Below are 17,885 nucleotides of genomic sequence, written 5' to 3' on the forward strand. Positions count from 1 at the left end.
CTTGCCGCTGCTGGGTCAGCATACAAAATAAATGTAAATTTACATTCAGCACGCGGACCAGAAGAGGAAAGTGGCAGGGAACTTTGGAACAGAGGAGGGGAAAAGGAGAGTGTATGGGAGAGGCAGGAAAACAAGTGGCAAGAGCAAACAAAGACATGCACTCCAATGGAGTGCTAAAAGTAAAAAAAAGAGTCCACTTAATTTAGCAGTGGAACGATACCACCAATCCAATCAGAACATGTGAGACCGAAATGCTGATTGTTGAGACAGAGAGGACAGTGCATTTGACAAAATTCCCCGCAGGATAAACCTTCAAACAAACTAAAAGATGAAAATCTTGTCACCCATCCAACCTTCATTCAAAGCCACTTACTCATTACAAACGGTACCACAAATAGTGTGAAAAATACACATGAATTATTAATGCATATATAAACTATAATAAAATTACAATATTCTTTTCTGCGTGTTCAACATTCAAATCTAATAAATAGTTTAAAAAGTAATGAGACAATACTCAAAACCATAACCATAAACCCCCTCTTCTTAAAAAATAAAACAAAAACACAAGGGAGAACAATTAAGCCACATCTATTAGTTTAATACACTTCTGCAGGTCTACTTTTTGTACCAACGGGGGCCCATGATTTTCTCAATTCCTCATGTAGGGTTTCCCAGTGTACAGCAGATTCTGCATATATATACACGTAAAGGCATTTCGATTGGAAATATTGGTTAAACACCACTTTCTTCAGTACAATACAAATGGTTCTATCTCCCACTGTTTTAAAAAAATATCTAAAGAAAAGGACAATATATCATATTTAATACCAACCATTTAAAACAACAAAAGTAATATAAAACAGTCATCGTCTTAAAACCTCATGCATCATTCAACCTCCATGGTACTCGTATAAAATTACCAACACATCAAGCATCTCGGTCAACGAATGAATGCCATACATTCATCATGCTATAATTAAATGTCCAAAAGGGTAAAAAAAATATGGGTTTGAGTAAAATAATAGCTCAAAGTATCAACTCACCAAAAGATGAGAGTTTCAGAACAATGATGCTCATAATGCTTCAGCATATTTAAAATCATGTAAAGGAACACTCTGATCATCGTTGCATTGAGTACATGGAAAGTGCTTTTACATCATCCACTGCAGAAGAAGGAAAACCACCATCAACATGTCCTTCTCTTACCCTCATTTCTATGCCAATGTAAGCCACTCGTATTATTTAAAAATCGCTCTCATTGATAAAAAATCTCACCTGATAGCTGCAACCTTCAGCCTATTACAAAATCCTCCATTTTAAAATCAGGACTGGCCACAATACAAAGTACTCAATATCTTTTTTTCTCTTTTTCTCTTATCTCTCTTCTTCCTGTGTTCTCCAAGATCCTGTAAAAGCATGTCAGTTTTCAACTGACTGCTTTTGTGAATTCTCGGAATTTTCTTCACGGCTCCCAATCAGGTTTCAGAGCGGGCTTCTCAACGAAACCGCTCTGCTTGGGGTTACGGACATGATACGCCAACAAGTAGACACAAGCGGCACTGTGGCTCTTATACTTTTAGACCTAAGTGCCGCTTTTTACACTGTCTCGCACATCGTGCTACTACAGGCCTTACAATCATTGGGGGTGTCTGATTGAGCACTCAAATGGCTTGCTGATTTCTTGACGAATCGCACGTTCCAGGTTTTTTCGCTAATAGCGTGTTCCGAGATTCACAAGTCATTGTATATTGTTCCTCAAGGCTCTATTCTTAGCCCTCTATTATTCAACATCTATGTGAGGCCTATGGCGTTGATTGCTGAGGAAGTTGGGCTGTCTCTTTTTTCATACGCTGGTGACACCCAGATTGTCTTCTCCCTCTCCACTGATGGGGCATCTAAACCGTCTTTACTTCAGGTTGGCTTGAGGAATATTGCGGATTGGATGCACACCAACTTGCTAAAACTCAATGGAGAGAAAACAGAACTGTTGATTGTGGGTAATAACAAAGCTTTGTGGGGTCCACAACATTGGCCTGCAGAAATGGGTCCAGTCCCTCTCTCCAAACATCAAGTTCAAAATCTGAGTGTCCTAATCGACGATCAATTGTCTATGAAGCAGCAAGCAGCGAGAGTAGCCTCTACCTGTTTGACTATCCTTAGATGGCTAAATAAAAATTAATGGATGTTACCTTCTTCCGCCCAATGCACAGTGGTCCAGGAGCTTATCACCTCAAGGCTGGACTATAGTAACATCCTGTACTTGGGTGCCTCTAAGGAAGTGTTATGTAAGCTGCAGTTAGTACAGAATGCCGCAGCACGGCTGCTTTGTAAGATCTCCAAAACTGCGTCTATTTCAGGCTGAATTCGAGAACTTCATTGGCTCAGGATCGAATGCTGCATTAAGTTTAAGGCTTTGAGTCTTATGTTTTTATGTTTAAAACGTTTTTATTGAAACAAAACAAACCATGGGGGAGGGGGATAGGAGGTTAGGGTACATATAATACAGTAAAAGAAAAAGGTGCAACTCAAGAGGGTTGGCGAAGGATAGCTCGGTGGTCCAGAGGAAAAGCACAGTAAATGAAAGGCAAGAAATGCAATCTGTGGGATCCCTGCGTGCATATCCAACACCCCAAATCTGAGCAATGAAAGCCAGCGGCAACTCAACAAAGCACAATCCAACCCCCCCCATCCCTCATCCCCCCAGTAAAGAAAGGAGGGGAAAAAAAAAAAACACCATACCCCAACCCCCCCCCGTCCTATGGTCCCGCGCCAGATTTATCCGCCCCAAAAAGCCCCGCACCCCCCCCCCGAGGACCCCGTCTCACATGTGATCTAGTCCGCCGGGATCACCGGCGGCGTCAGCCTAAGAAGCCTAAGATACCTCGGACAGGTGAGCTCCCGGAATTCGGTGGACAGCAGCGCTAGAAAGGGTTGCCACAGCTCTTCATATTGGTCTATCTCCCCCGCCACCGTAAGCGACAACTTCTCCATTCCCAGCACATGCCAGAGCCTATGCAACCAACCCGTAATGGAGGGGACAGTGGTGGTGCGCCAGTGGATAAGGATGTTCTGGACCGCAGACCCCAGCGCAATCGCGATCTGCCTACCCCTGCGGGACTTCAGTGGGTACATTAGGTCATTGGGGAGGCCCAGCAGGACATACGCCGGGAAGCGCGGCAGCTCTATCCCAAAGTGCTTATCCACCTCGTCCAAAACTTCCTTCCAGTAAGCGGTCAGCACGGGGCAATCCCAAAGAATGTGTGAGAGGGTACCCTCCTGCCCGCAGCCCCGCCAGCACCCCTTGTCAGTGTGTTTATGCATTTCATACAGTCTCTCCGGGGTGTAGTACCAATAAGTGGACACCTTAGTAAAGGTCTCCGTAAGGCCCGTATGATATGCAGAGTGCCGCGCCCGATACGCAATTTTGTCCCATTCCTTGTGGCTGAGCGTCCTACCCAGTTCTCTGTGCCAGCGCTCCCTCCCCGGGTTATAATAGTGAAACGGCGGGGGTTGTAGGTACTTGTACAGATCGGTAATTAGCTTAGCGTCGGAGGTCCGGGTAGCCAGCCACCTCTCATACGGTGTAATTTGACGAGCAGCGGTGTCACGCACCTGGGGCAGGAGGGCCCAATGCCGAACCTGCATGTAGTGCAATCTGTCCAGCTCCGTCAGGCCGAATTCCTGGCGAAGTTGCTGAAAAGGAATCACGCCCTCCGGTCCATAGAGCTGGAAGAGCACCCTGCAGCCCGCATGCACCCAATGGGAAAAAGCTCCCGGCTCCATCCCTGGGGAGAAGTCCGGGTTGCCCACTATGGGTGTGAACGGCGAGGGGAAGGTGGTGAGGCCCCGAGCCTCACAGACTGCATCCCACACCCTCAGGGGGACCCGCATAACAAAAGAGGCGTAAAGGTTAGGGGGGCGATGCGCGCGGCGCAAGAATGGAACCTCTTGTAAGGTGCGGCCCGCCACTGCCTGGTCTTGAAAGAGCCAGTTTTTGTCGGACTCCCACCTGCTCCACTCCACCAGATATCGCAGCTGTGCCGCCTGAAAGTACTTACGGAGGTCCGGAATACCGAGACCCCCCGCCTCCGGAGCAAGCGTGGAGAGGACCCTCTTCATCCGTGGCTTGCGGCCCTGCCAGACAAAGCGGGAGATGTCAGCCTGCATTTGTCGTATCCAGCCCACCGGGGGCTGGAGAGGTAGGGCCCGAAAAAGATACAGTATCTGGGGCAACACCGTCATCTTAACCGCCGCGATGCGCCCCAGCCAGGACAGTAGGCCTTTGCTCCAGCGGCCAAGCTCCTCCTTGATCTTCCTGCTGAGGGAGGTATAATTGGCCGTAACCATCTCCGGCAATGTGGGTGCCAGCAGAATCCCCAGGTATGGCACCGTGGACGAGGACCACTGCATGGGGAAGAGTCGCTGAAGGTCCCTCCTGGTATCCGCAGCCAGGGACACGTCTAACGCCACCGACTTGCTCATATTCATTTTGAAGCCGGCCACACGTGCAAAGGCGTCCAGTTCCTGGAGGCAAGCAGGCAGCGACCTCCTAGGGTCGTCCAAGGTCAACAGGACATCGTCCGCATAGAGACTAACCGTGTGGACATACTGGCCCATCTGGACCCCAATAGCATCCGGGTTGTTGCGAATCCTCTGAGCAAACGGCTCCATGTAGAGGGCAAACAAAAGCGGCGAGAGGGGGCAGCCCTGCCTCGTGCCGCGTTCGATAGCAAATCCACCGGAGCTACACCCGTTGACCCGCACCGACGCTGAAGGATGCTTGTAACAGTTGAGTACCATGGTGCGGAACTTATCCCCGATTCCCAATTTCTTGAGAACCAGCTCGAGATACGGCCAGTGAACTCTGTCGAAGGCCTTCTCCGCATCAACGGACAGCAACATCCGCTCCCCCGGGATCCGCGAGGCCTTCTCCAGAACATGCGTCACCCGCTTGGTATTGTCAACCGTCTGTCTGCCGGGTACAAAGCCAGCCTGATCCGCCTCCACCAATCCGGGGAGGCGTGGACCCAGCCTGGATGCTAGAATCCCCGTATACAACTTGAGGTCGACATTTAAAAGCGAGATGGGTCGATACGAACCGCAGAAGGCCCGGTCCTTCCCAGGTTTCGGGATTACCGAGACCGTCGCCCTCAGGAGATCCGGTGGGATGGCTCCCGGTTCGGAGAAGGAATTAAATAGCCGAGTAAGGACAGGGGCCACAGCCGTGCAAAAAGTCTTGTAAAACAGAGACGTGTACCCGTCCGGGCCCGGGGCCTTACCATGTTTCAGCCGCGCGGTAGCGGAAATCACTTCCTCAACATGGATATCCCGCTCCAGGTGGTCCGCCTGAGCAGGATCCAGCACCGGAAGGGTCACTGACTCCAAATAGCCTTCGGCATCCCGCGGCGAGGAGGGCTCCTCAGCATACAGCGCCTCGTAGAAGCCGCGGAAAGATTCCGCTACCTCTGCGTCCCCGGAGACGACCACCCCGTCCGTACCCACCAGTTCCCTCACGACGCTACGCTGCTGCGTGACCCGGAGCCGGTGTGCTAGGAGCTTACCACATTTGTCCCCCCCCAGTGTAGAAGGCATGCTTCAAGCGCAAGGCGGCATACTCCGCCCTATCAAGATCCAGTGCCGACAGGAGCTTCCTCGCAGCCTTCAACTGCCGCCACACCCTTGGCGCCCCCGTGCAGCGGTGGACCTGCTCAAGCTCCCGGACCTGAACGGTCAGCTCGTCCCTTTTCCGTTGCCGCTCCCTATTTTCGGCTGAGGAGATGGAAATAAATTCCCCCCGGAGGACTGCCTTCAATGCCGCCCACTGTGTCGCTTGTGAAGTGTCGGTGTTGCTATTGTGAGTTAGGTAATCCTGTATGACCTCCCCAATGCGCTTCACTACAGACTTTTTGTGTAAAAGGGTATCCCAAAGGCGCCACACCCCCCTAGAGGGGGAGTGCGCCGGCCTCTTGAAAACGCCGGCGACTGGTGAATGGTCAGACAGGGTCAGGACCCCAATGTCCGCCGCCGTGGCGGCAGCGCGCATCGGTCCACTCACCAGAAGATAGTCCAGCCGTGAGTAGGTTCGGTGTGCGTGTGAAAAGTAAGAGTAGTCCCTATCAGTGGGGTGCATGGAGCGCCAAAGGTCGTGTAAGTCCATTTCCGCAATCCGGGCCTTCACAGCCTGGGACAGTTCCCCCGTCTGCGGGGAGCGCTGCGCCGATCTGTCCATCACAGAATCGAAGACAATATTAAGGTCTCCCCCCGAAATGACGTGGCGGTCGGGAGAAGCAGTGACATCCACTAACACGGAGTCCAGGAAACGCTCTTGGTGGTCATTTGGGCTATAAACGGAACCGACTGTAAACGCTATGCCTCCTAAGCGCATGCGATACGCAAGAAGCCTCCCCTTCTGTTCAGCACACTTATACAAAACCTCCCCCCTAAAGGAGCTCGCTAGAAGAATGGCTACCCCCGCCGTCTTGTTCGCTGCCGAGGAGAAGAACTGGGTAGGGAACTTAGCAGAGCGCAGCCTATGGCAATCCCGGGACAATAAGTGGGTCTCCTGCAAGAGGCAAATGTCCGCCTGCGTCCCCTCCAGCAAAGATAAGATCGCTCTGCGCTTCACAGGGTTATTCAGACCCTGAACATTAAGGGTCACTACCTTTAGGGCCGACATTCCTCCCGGGGATCAGGAACGCCGTGCAATGGGCAGGGGATCAGCGGGTGGGGCGCGCGGGGCAATCGCGCGGGACAAGCCAAAACAGACCAAGCGTGGGCACGGACGACATCGGACGGAACCTCCCTAACCCCAGAACAACCCCTACACCCACCCAAAACACAACCCTGGCAACTAGCCAAATGCAAACCTAAACACCCCATTGTCCCAGTCAAGCCCCAAAACGGGCAAGTCCGTAGAAATAAACGAAGTGGACGTCCAGCCACTCACCTCCATCCGCTCCCCCCCGACCCCTCGCCCCATACCCAGCATTTAAAGAAGCTAGAGGCATCTCCCCCCGGAGTGAGTGTTAGGCCGTCAAGGCCACGCCGGTGGAGCCGGCCGAGTCCCTGGCCGCCGCCCTCAGTGCGTCAGCCATGTCCGCCCTGATGGTAGGGGAATCAGGACGCCCTGCGCTGGCCGCCGATCGTCGCCTCGCCGACCTCCGCCGGCTCCGTCTCTCCGAGGGCCTCCACGACGGTGTAGCCCCTTCCTCCTCCGCCGCCGTAAGCCCCAGGACCCCACAAATGTCCTGCAAGGAGCGTAGCTGATGTAGCACCCCATTCCACCGGAAGATCAGGCGGAAGGGATGTCCCCAAGAGTACGGCGTCTCGTGTTCGCGCAAACAGTCAGTGGCAATCCTGAAGGACCTGCGTTTCTGCAGCGTGATGGCGGAGAGGTCCTGATAAAGCGCCACAGGCCGCTCCCGGAAAGTCAGGGGCTGTTTCCTGCGGGCCTCAGTCATGATGCGTTCCTTCAGCGGGAAGTCGGGCAGGAAAGCCAAAATATCCGGTGGAGGTGCCGATGACTGGCGCTGCCGGCCAACCCTATGTGCCCTATCAATGCGAATAGGGAAGTCAGCAGCTTCCCCCAGGATCTCTCGAAACAGGTCCTGCAGGTAGCCCCCCAGATCGGACCCCTCGTCTGCGGACGGCACACCACGCACTCGAATGTTGTTCCTCCGTGACCTGTTCTCAAGTTCCTCAGAGTGGACCTGGAGCTCAACACACTGCTCCCGGAGGCAGAGAACGTCCTGTTGAAGATGGACTATCTCCTCATCCCGGCGTTGGGCCTCCGTCTCCACTGTTTCAACGCGCTCGCCAAGGCCCTCCACTTCCCTACGCACTTCCCGGACCTCGCTGGCCACTTCCCGCTTCAGTGTCTGGAAGTCCTCTTTGAGGGAGCTAAACAGTTCTTCCATAAAGGACCTCGTGACCGGTGGCTCCCCCCCAGTCACATCCGCCGAGGCCCGGGAAGACCCCGGCGAGGGCTGTGTTCTGTCCCGCAGTTGCTGGGCCCTGCCAAGCATGTCCGGCAGGGTGCGGTCCCCCTTCTTCGAGCCGCCTCTTCCAGTCATCGCAAACACTGCGGTCGACGGGTGGGCACAGGTCCAGCCGCCCCAGGGATGCCCAGCCGCTGGCAAGCGCCCGACGTGGGGGTCCCCCCGCAAGCAGAATCGCTGCGTCACAGGCGACAAGATGGCGGTTCAGTCCGGTCACCGCCAGCCGCGGGTGCCCATCCGAGACAGCAATGGAAGCTACAGTGGGGGGCTCCTCATCAGCACGTCCCTCAGAGAGTCAGCCCGGCAGCAGTGACGGTCACATACATCCACCAGCAAGGGCTCCGGTGAAGGCCAACACCACTGATCCCTCGGGGACAAAATGACGGCAGGGTGGGCAGGGCAGAACGACCAGGTCCGGGACACCACCGGGGCCCCCTAAACGCACAGCAATCAGATAAGTTCCACCGCCGGTTTCAGTCTGTCACACGCAAGGGCCCAGATGGTCCGACCCCAACAGAGAGTCCGCCGTACTGCGGCCAAGGGACAGGGGCCCACACAGTGCGAAGTGTCGCCAACACAAGTCTGAGTGCCAAAGCACCCGTCCTAAGTCTTCCGCACCGCCGGTTCCCAGCCCGCAGAGCTCCTTCACCCTCCGTCGAGCGACGGGTCAGACTTCCTCCAGATCGCAGCTTTCAGCACCAGGCCCAGCCGAGGCGCCCGGACAGCACTCCGATGTGCTCCGCCTCCCAGGCCCTCCGTCGCTCCTCGAACTCGATCGGACTTTTGGGGGACTTCCCTCGAGGCGATCCGAACCAAAGCGACAACAACGTGCGCGCCAGGTGCTCCGCCGCACTCCTCTCACACGCTGAGCCTCAGCGGGGGAAGAAAAGCGTAAGAAAAGGGCTCAAGCTTGGCCGGGCCGGAGGAGCTACGGGAGGAAGCGTCCGCTCACCCCGCCATCTTGGCCACGCCCCCCTTGAGTCTTATGTTTAAGATAAAATCTGGTAAGGCTCCTCCTTACTTGATTACTCTTGTTCACCCTTATGTTCCTTCCTGCACACTTTGATCAGCCACTCAGGCGAAGTTTGTCATTCCTAGGATGAGACTAGTGTGTATGGGCGATTGCTCCTTCTCCCATCGGGGTCCTTCTTTATGGAACTCCCTTCCGGCAGGTCTCCGTAGTGAATCTTCTCATGAGATCTTCCGGAGAGGTATAAAAACTTGGTTATTTAATATGTAGTTCTCTATTTTTCGTTGTGCACTTTCAGGTGGCGCCGGGAAACCCTAGGGTAGCTGTGCGCCTTAAAAAATTAAAATAACAATATCAGACATTCTAGATTTAGGGGGTTAAGGTCTCCATGAGCAGCCAACTTCCCTCTACCTACAATGTAAGTAATCCCTTTTGAGCATCACATTCATAATAATAATAATAGTAGCACCCCCCAATTCTAGCACCAGAACTGACCTCAAGCATCCTCAAGTGAGTCCATAAGCCAACGCAAATGCAAGGATGAAAGCTGACCGTAAGTCTTATCTTTCCTTTAGTCCAACTGCATCCCCAATGGCATCTGTATTGACTAACTAAAATTGTCTTAAATATATGAACTATACCTACATCTGTCATGTTTCACTTTGGAAAAGATTCTACTTTTACTTATGGCAACCATTAATAGTTAGCGGAGAAGCCAGAAGTGCAAAGGGGTCCCCTCTGCATCACTTATCATATCACATTGCCGCGCTGTAGCGTCTGCCTATTGACCCACCTCGCTACAGTGCTTCCCTTGTAACTGCTCATCTGGATTTCTCCTCAATACCGCTCAAAGTAAAATGGTCCACACAGGCAAAGTGTTGTCCATATATGCGTACCGAAAACCAACAATTTCTAACACCTGTGGAGGCTCACCCTAGTGCTTCAGCATGTGACTGATGACATACTAAACAAGGATCCTTCTTCCTACAAATATAGGAACCATTTTGAAGCTGCTCACCCTAGTATTTTGTCTTATGCACAGTGTGTAATTTATATACTCAACCATGGTCCTACCGAGGAAATTGTCATGCACAACCGGCAATTATCGTGGATTTCCAAAAATGTAGTGACATAGAATATAGACCCCTAGCCGCAACTGTTTAACGTATATAGATACTCACATCAATCCTGGAATACATGATTGGGCAAGTACACATCAAAGAGCCTCATAACTCCCAACGTCAATGCCATCTTAAGATGGCTAGTCTCGGTCCTAAATTACACAATTTCTCTACCTTCCTACAAATGGCCACAATCTTGCAGCGCCCTCACAAATAGCTGTACACCAATTTGCTAAAATGTACTACCGCACACTAAAAATCCACTATTCAAAAAATATATGTTACATAAATAAACAAATTGGGCACCACATCATCCCTCACAGTAATTTTGCCTGAATGCTAAAAATGGACCAAAAGGGAGGACAGCCATCGAATTAGAGAGACCAAAAAAGAGCTGGAGATTCAGTTGCATTTTTTGACAATACATTTGTACACAGAATGTAATCCATATCAAGAGGTTAACTGACTACAACTGACAACTTTTTCTGAGCTTTGATGGGCACTTGTGGTAAAACTCTTGCAAATACCATTTATGACTATCTTCTATTACTACTTGCATTAGCTAAAATGCTGAAATGAATTCATAAGTAAATCTTTCCAGTCCCACCATCAAATGGAAACGCATGCTGCTGTATCTGAAAAAACCAGAGCATCCTGACATTTTAAAAAAAATATATACTTAAGAGAAGTGCCATCACGTAAATGACTTGAATTAATCCAAGTTGCCAGCACACTTTATATCACTAGATAAAGTAAAGCTAGCACATTTTCTTAATTTAAAAAAGGATTTACACCAAGTGCTCAGCATGTAAATTGTAAAGTGTCTGTAGAAAAAAATCTCCCTCTCTCATATTGAACTACATTGGTAACGAAGATAATAGATTTTTACCCTACATTCTTAGAGATCATCATAAGCATGAAAGAGCTATTTAGCCTTTACAGAAATATTATATATCCAAGAAGTAATCAAAATGCATTGTACCTATTGAAAAGCCAAGTTTAATTTTGCAGTTGTGATCGTATATTCAAGTTCTTTTTGTTCATATTTGATTGAAAGAGCTATTTAGCCTTTACAGAAATATTATATATCCAAGAAGTAATCAAAATGCATTGTACCTATTGAAAAGCCAAGTTTAATTTTGCAGTTGTGATCGTATATTCAAGTTCTTTTTGTTCATATTTGATTGAAAGAATAATTTAGAAGTGTCCTACAGTACTAAATAATATACAAACATGTTTTCGTAATATTTCAACCATTTCTATTGGCGGTATATGAAAATAATCATTCAACTCACCAAATGAATCCCTTCAACTGCCTATTAAATCTCTCTGTCTGATTATACCATACTTTTTACAAACATAATTTGTGTTTTTCTTCCTTTGGAATGTGAAGTATAAGTGTAGTGTACAGCAGCAGCATTTTAAACGTATCATTTTCATTGTTACAACCAAACCAAACCTGTTCTTTAAGTGCAAGATCATTAGGTTAATCGGTTAGGGTCACATGCATCATTAAAATTACTAATATGCACAAATAATTTGTCACCCAAAACTGCACTTCAGAAAAATCTTCAGCAGCTTCCCCCTCTGAATATTTTGTAATAATTAATAAAAAAAATGATAAACTTTATTAACCCGCCATTAGTTTGTTGAAACCCTCATCTTCTTAGATAATCTTGAATTCTCCTCTAATTGCTTAAATTGTTGATACGTTCGATGCTTGAAGTCTTCTATTTCCACATCCATCAACTTATATCTTTTTCTTGATTTATTGTAGCTCTTAGTACTAATATTATATCTACTGATTAAACACTCTAACAATTGTAATGAGAGCAATAGAGTAATTGCACAGATCATCCCTATTATTACAGGTGTCTGACCTGATTGATGAACACACCACTAATATTACGTAACCATTTGCCTATTTTACCAAAGCTACTCTTACCCAGGATTGTACTCTCTCTCATAGTTGTAGTTCTGTCAATGTTCTCATCTTATGAGTCCAATTAGTTATGTTAGTAATAAAAGAATCAATCGCTCCACTGTAATCAGGAATGTAAGTACTACACCTTGCCTTACACAAACTCTGCCTTCTTTTGCCAGAAGAATTTCCAAGGGATGATGATTCTGTATAATCATTGCTATATTACTACAATATGTAATTCACTAATTTAAACGTTCCTGCTGTATCTATAGCAAGTCTATCTAATACTGCAGACAATTGTCTAATAATCACATCATTTATGGCAACACATATTGAAGGAAGTATTGCTCCTAAAATACTGAAAATCACTTGTTCAAAACTGGGTTTTTCTCTTTTCATGTCATTATCTTCATGTAACTGATCTATTTGATACATTCTAGAGAAAACTAAAGCAAGAGTGCATGAACCAACCCAATTTCTTTGTAGGTTAAAATAAGCAGTCCTTCCACAAACATAATAGATTCGCCTTATAATAGGTTCTCCAGAAAAAAAGATCTCCACTAACCTCATAAGATTTATCACACATGCTTTCACCTACAAATTCTACTTTCTGTTCTTCCCTAGGATTATTCCTTACTATCCACATCTTACCTTTTTTTTCTTTTCAACCTGGGATGTATACCTGAGAACCTAAATTCATCTGCTTTTATTTCCTTTAAAGCAATCTTTTGCTCTTCTAAATATATCACTCTCCTCTCTAATCATATTCTCTAATAAAATCTTGTTCTTCATTGCTCAATAAACATAAAAAAATCTTTATTCAAATAAGTATTATGTCTGTTTTGTGCAATTACCCTCAAATACTCGCCATATTTTATCAGTCTCATCACTAAACAAATTCTCCAAAGACATATTAAAATCAGTTAGATAAGGAGAAAGAAATTCCTCATGATTAAAAATAGCTACAAAGATTATACAGGACAATGAGTATCAAATCTCGAAAGTATGTTGAGCCCTCCCTAGCTGAGGTGGAAAGGTAAGTGCATATGGAGCACCTGCTAATCTTCATGATAGCTACATACTCTTTTTAGTATTTACATTATCCTTAAAACCACTATCTAACTGGTATTCGTGTACTGGAATCAATTTTTTTTAACTTTTCATGATTAGTTTGTTCTTCTACATTACTGTTAATATAACTTGAAACACTTCCCACAGGAATCAACAAACTCACCAACAGGTCACATAATACTAAGTTTATAATTAGAACCATCATCCCTACAATTTTACATCTGCTGTTTTCCATCTTCTCGTTTGAGACCAAAAAAAAAACGTTAAGTGGCAAAAAAATCGAAATTTCACCAAAATTCGCTTTAAACCAATAATGCTTTCTTATTGTCTTCTTATTTCATTAAAACAATAATAACAACAAGGAAGAAAACAATAATCAGCATTTCTGTCTTATTTATAAATGTTCATATCTCAAAAATTCAAAACAAATCTGTCGTAAAGTTACTATACCAGTTTCTGACAAAAGTATTTTTTTTAGATTCTTTAATGGACCTTCTTTACTAGTACTCGATAATTAAAGTCTAAATTTTCACTTTTCAGGGTGGCTCTTCTTCAGGTTTAGTCTCTGTTTCTGAACCACTCTCAAAACATTACTGATTTTTACTTATTCTGAAATAACCCTCCTCAATTGTGTCTGCTTCTTTTGATGTTGTAGCTAAATACACCCACTCAAGCAAGGCATATTTTTGAATTGGAACTCTCCTTCTACTTGATATTTCAGCAACTGGTGGTTCAATCCTAGTCATTTCTATATTTAGGTGTCTCTCTTTAAAGTCTCTTTCTGGCTCACAGTGCTTTTGTTTATAAGTTCTTTTTCTTGGAATGCCTTCAGCTTTCTCTTTTTCTACTGGCGATTGACAATTTTTGTTTTCATCTTGGCTTTGGCTTGAGCCCCTTCCTGAGCTCTGTCTCATACTTGAGCTTGCTCTTCAATCAAATTTGTCTCTGTCTGCTTTTTCCACAGTTTTCTTCTGAAAAGAGCCTTTTTCACTTTAATTTTCAACTGCAACTTGTCACTACCTTGATCTGAGACTATTTCTTCTTACAGCCACTCATGCTATGCTTTTCTGAATGATGGTAGCTCTTCTTCTGATCACTCGGGTACTGGACTTCAGGAATTTCATGTTCTTCATCTGAACCTTTGCTCACCTGAAATGTTTGTTCACGTTTGCTCCTCACTTTAATTTAATTGGTTCCTGAGGTATCTTCACTGCCTCAAAATTCATGCTGTGGACCTGAACTTGTCTCTAAGCTTGAATAGCAGACCGCATACTTTGATCATTCACCTCGTCCACTGCTTCAGCTACTCATACTCTCTTTGTGTGAACAGCATGGATCCACTGAGACACACTTGCACCCTTGACAGCACTATTTGTTGTTAATACAAACTGGAAAGGGCCTCCCCATCTTTCGGCCAGACAGCCCTTACAAATGTGTTTTTGTATAACAACCCAATCCCCTGCATGCAGGCAGGGTGTATCCCTGTAATCTTTAGTTGACACATTCATTTGATGAGAGACAGATTTCAACATATCAGCCAGACCTTTGCAAAACTCCAAAGTGATGGCATCAGTTATTGACACTAGTGCTGCATGTTTCTTGTTCTGCCCATCAGTATGTTATGGGGAGTCAAACTTGTCTTTCTATCTGGAGTACTTATTATATTCATCAAAACAAAAGGAAGAGCATCAGGCCACTGCAGACCAGTTGAGGCACAAACCTTGACCAGTTTATTCTTGAGTGTGCCATTGGTAATTTCCACTAAACCTGAGGATTCTGGTAGAACAATTACAATGAAATCTCTGCTTGATCTCAAAATATATGCAGATTATTTGTAATACTTCATCCTTGAAGTGTGCACCATGATTGGCTGCAATAGAAGTTGGGAGTCTGAATCTTCACTCAACAACAATATGGTAACTGTAAGGCTATCTGCTCTCATTATAGGAAATAATTCCACCCGTTTGGAGAGCAAGCAGGCTGTTACCAAGACATATTTAAGGAAGGTACAGTAAACAATTCTCAAAACTAAACATTCGGTTTGATATTACTTGAGTAAAATAGTGGTCAGAGATTGCCTACTACTAATCACATGTTATATTGACGCATTTGAAAACAAATGAAAACCTCTATTTGATTGCTAGGCAGCAGAGAATTTAGAACAGACAACATGTATTTTGCCCCTCACTGTTTTAGTATAATTATTTATAGAATTACAGGCATTCCATTCATGTACATATGTATGTCACATAAAGAATAATATAAAAGTAGAAGCAAACGTTAAAAGCAGGTGAACATTAAATACAAGTCAAGAGGAAAGACAAAAAAGAGAGAAACAAGAATAATAATTAATATGTATTAAGAAATACTATATGCATTTGCATCTATGTTTTATGTTTTGATATTGAAAAAGTCGATGTCAATATACGCAATGATACATGTGAATATAAAAATGAGATTGCATCACTGTTGTCGAAATCACCCGCTATGACCTCTCCATCAACTACAAGTCAGACATACGTGGTCCGGCAGGCCTTGTGGCCTAGGACTGAGGCAATTGATTGACAGACCACAGGTGGTTTGGCATGTACCCAGCAGGACAAACGCGCAAACGGGAAAGACCCAGATCAATCCCACAAATAGGCAGCGACACCACAATGGTCCAGGGACATTAGCCCGAATAAAGCACACATGGCCGGAGGGGTGAGTGCGTTCCCAAAGCACCCTAAAGTTAGATGCCACATGAAGTTAGGAACACACAGCCAATCAGGACACAGCACACACCGCACATGCAGTGATCACACCCTCCCCATGCTGGACAACTAGACTTGTTAACCACTGTCCCTCATTGTGTCCATGCAAGGCCGAGACCCACCAGCATTTGTTATCTGGTAGAAGTAATTTATGACCCCATGACTAGGCCTGCTTCCCTCTTCCTAAAAAGTATCTCTGAATTGTTTTATGATGCTTCAAGAAATGTATATAATGGAGCCCAGATCCATTGTACTTTGAGACAGTTCTCAGATCCCCAACTCTGTAACTGTTCTCCTGGCCAAAGAGTTTGATTAAACCAAATGATCCTGCTTTGCCAAACGCCTCTTGTCTTTTGTCTTTTCAAGGTAAATTCACATTTGAGCCACAAGTACTACAATTCATGCTTATAAACCACTCCATGATTTTCATGGGAGATTTCTTTTATAAGGGTAGCAGACTGTCATATTCAGAGTCTTAGTGCTTGTGTTATATATTGAAAGAATTAGGTTGTTAGGACTGGACTTTCAGGTGAGGGTCCTAGAAAGTGAGTCAAATAGGTGATTGCAAGGGGCATGCAACAAGGTTTTGAGGGGCGTCTTAGAAGTTGCCCAAATAGTTTACAGGCAGCATTGTCGATATAAGCGCGGTTTTACCTAAGATGGTTTGTACGCCAAAAATAGCATTGTTGATCTCACATGGATTGTAGGTAAGCCTTATTAGTCTGAAAGATTTATAATTTTAAGAAAAGGTTTATGAGCAAGCTCATGTTATTTATGTACTGCCCAAGTCTAATTCATGGCTCCGTATCTCAAGAGACAAGGCTCAGCGGACAAGAAATAGGTATTGTGCATGGCATGAACTCTTGACGAAAGTGTGACTACAAGGTCCGCCCTCCCCTGAGACCTTATGGAGCCAAGAATTGGGTTTGGGCAGTACACACATAGGGTCATTTCCTACATGATGGTTTGTATGTATATGCATGTATCTGATTGTGATAATTTTGCACCACTATACTGTATTGTAGATTGGTAAAAGAATTTCTGAGAAAAGGAATTATAAGACATTTTGGCCCAATGACCCTGAGGGGCAAAAGGCAGGGCTAAAACATGTCAACGTCTGATGTCTGGGTCATAACATACCCTAATGACATCAATTTGTAAACCTGTTTTAAACCTTGCTAAAGGTTCTTATAATAAACAATAGATTAGAGAAACCTGTAGGAAATTTTAATTGGCGATCCTGTTATGGTATTTGCTCTGCTTACAAACGCGTTCAGCCCACCCACCCACCCTATGTGTGGTGGGTAAGGATCTAATGATGAAGCATTACATCGGTGGTATCTGTGGGTGAGAATCCTTTTAAAAAGTCTAAGGAATTCCGGGGTCCACTATCCATCACCCACCGCTTTTAAGTAATAAAAAGACAGGATAACCCTTTCACTTTGATAGGAAGGTAAATTGAGGATATACCAGTAATTTTGAATATCTTGATAAAATAACTGAGAGTATTTATAGAGACATTTGATCAATATTGACTTATGTACACCGCACGAACATCCTCACCAGTCTGGCGTTTGATGTCTAGTTATCTACAATAATCTGTATTCTAAAATGTATTAAAGTAAATAGCTACAAATTCCTTCCTACTAGGTAGAAGCAATCTTCTTCCCTTACAAATTCAAAAACACAACTGCAGCCGTCTGTAGTGTTCTCAGCCTGGGTACTTGCCAATGACTACGCCACACATGGAGCTTAGTATTACATGCCTTTATTCATTGGTGTGTAACCGCGGACTCAACATTTTATACCTGCATTCACTTCATTACACTCTAACACTTACATCACAGTTCTACGAAGTCCATGATTTTTAAGATTTGTAGATTTTGTAGATTTATATAGCCGGTTTATCACTTGTGAGGGTATCCTGGTGCTGTCTATGGGCATGGGGAGATTAACTGATTTGCCCAGAATCGCAGGACGTTGAGCCGAAGCCAAGCCACAAACCCAGATCCCCAGCTCCTGAGTCATCTGCTCTTGCCACTGCAC

Source organism: Triturus cristatus, chromosome 4_1, assembly GCF_964204655.1.
Source record: "Triturus cristatus chromosome 4_1, aTriCri1.1, whole genome shotgun sequence".
NCBI classification, from domain to species: Eukaryota; Metazoa; Chordata; class Amphibia; order Caudata; family Salamandridae; genus Triturus; species Triturus cristatus.